At 39.2% G+C, this 1,584-nt stretch overlaps 1 protein-coding gene across 1 annotated transcript in view; it reads left to right on the top strand.

The window, feature by feature from the left end:
• CDH9 (cadherin 9) overlaps positions 1-1,584 on the top strand; it is a 159,607-nt gene that overhangs the window by 10,274 nt on the left and 147,749 nt on the right. The window lies entirely within an intron of this gene.

Below are 1,584 nucleotides of genomic sequence, written 5' to 3'. Positions count from 1 at the left end.
GATGGGCTGTTGCCAGGCTGGAGTACAATGACTCAATCTCAGCTCACTGCAACCTCCGCCTCCCCTATTCAAGAGAGTCTTTTGCCTCAGACTCTTGAGTAGCTGGGACTGCAGGTGCACACCACCATGCCTGGCTAATTTTTGTATATTTAGTAGAGGCAGGGTATCACCATTTTAGCCAGGCTGGCCTCAAACTCTTGACCTCGTGATCTGCCTGCCTCGGCCTTCCAAAGCACTGGGATGGCAGATGTGAGCCACCATGCCCGGCCCCTTTCTTTTCATTGTGACAGCATATCTGCTTGTAACTTTCTCTTCCCCTCTCTCTCTTTGTTTTGCCTCCACAGCTTGGAACTGATCTTTATTCCACCTCTATTTAATAGCATTAAATGCATTCAAAGAAAATTCTGTTTAGCCTACTATATGTTCTCTTCAGTATAAACATCCCATATTGCTCCAATTCTATGAGAAATATTTTATAGATCACACCCTATTACTAACTAACCCTGTGTGAAGTGAATTCTCTTTGATATTGCCTCTAAAGTGGAAACAACCCAATAATTACACTGTAATGTTTCAAATTACTTCAAGGTCATGTTTTCATTACTCTTCAATGCTTCTAAAACCTTCATATAGGAAAAAAAAGTTTCCATAATTTATAATTAACTCTTTTAAAATAAGATGTCAAATTGAGAGGGCTATAACCTTCACTGTATCTTACATTGGTCTTTGCTATTTAGTCTTTGGACCATTCTTCTTGAGAAAATTAACACCTCTTTGGCTATATTATTTTAATAATCTTTTAGTTGTTCACCTGGCCAACAATTTCTTCAACTACTGATAAATTCTACAAAATGCAATTTTGTAAAGTAAGGATTTGTTCAATAATCCTTTCTCTCCTTATCCCTACCAACACGCCGTCACATCCAGAAATGTAAATCAGTACTCCTCAGACTTGAATCTAAGTTTTTGGCAATTGGTTCTTTTCCTGTATTTTATTTTATTTTTTCTGCTATATTCTGAGTCTTAAAAATATGGTTTTTCATTTATATCTATAAACCAGTACCTAAAAATGTACTTGAAACAGAATTTTGTCAGGAAATACTTGAGGAATTGAATTATCTCCAAGTGCACTTTCAAAATCACTCTAGTCAAAATCTCTCTCATCAAAACAGACACTACACTTTATGGAAAAGACTTGTCCTTGACTGACTCTGTGCTTTTTTTCATGTGATTCCCTGTTATTCAAATGTCATTCCCAAGTACAGCCCATTACAACAGTACCTATCAATTATTAAAGGCTGTATTGGGCTGAGTGTGGGGTTCATGTCTGTAATCCCAGCAATTTGGGAGGCCAAGGCTGGCAGATCAGGAGGTCAGGAGTTCAAGACCAGCCTGACCAACATGCTGAAATCTCATCTCCATTAAAAATACAAAAATTAGCTGGGCGTGGTGGTATGTGACTGTAATCCCAGCTACTCAGGAGCCTGAGGTAGAGGAATCGTTTGAATCCAGGAGGCAGAGATTGCAGTAAACCGAGATTGTGCCACTGCACTCCAGCCTGGGCAACAGAGCCAGACTCCATCT

The sequence above is a fragment of the Cebus imitator genome, unplaced genomic scaffold, assembly GCF_001604975.1.
Source record: "Cebus imitator isolate Cc_AM_T3 unplaced genomic scaffold, Cebus_imitator-1.0 Scaffold276, whole genome shotgun sequence".
Taxonomy (NCBI): domain Eukaryota; kingdom Metazoa; phylum Chordata; class Mammalia; order Primates; family Cebidae; genus Cebus; species Cebus imitator.
The sequence above is the reverse complement of the archived record's forward strand: the minus strand, read 5'-3'. Positions and strand labels throughout refer to the sequence as shown.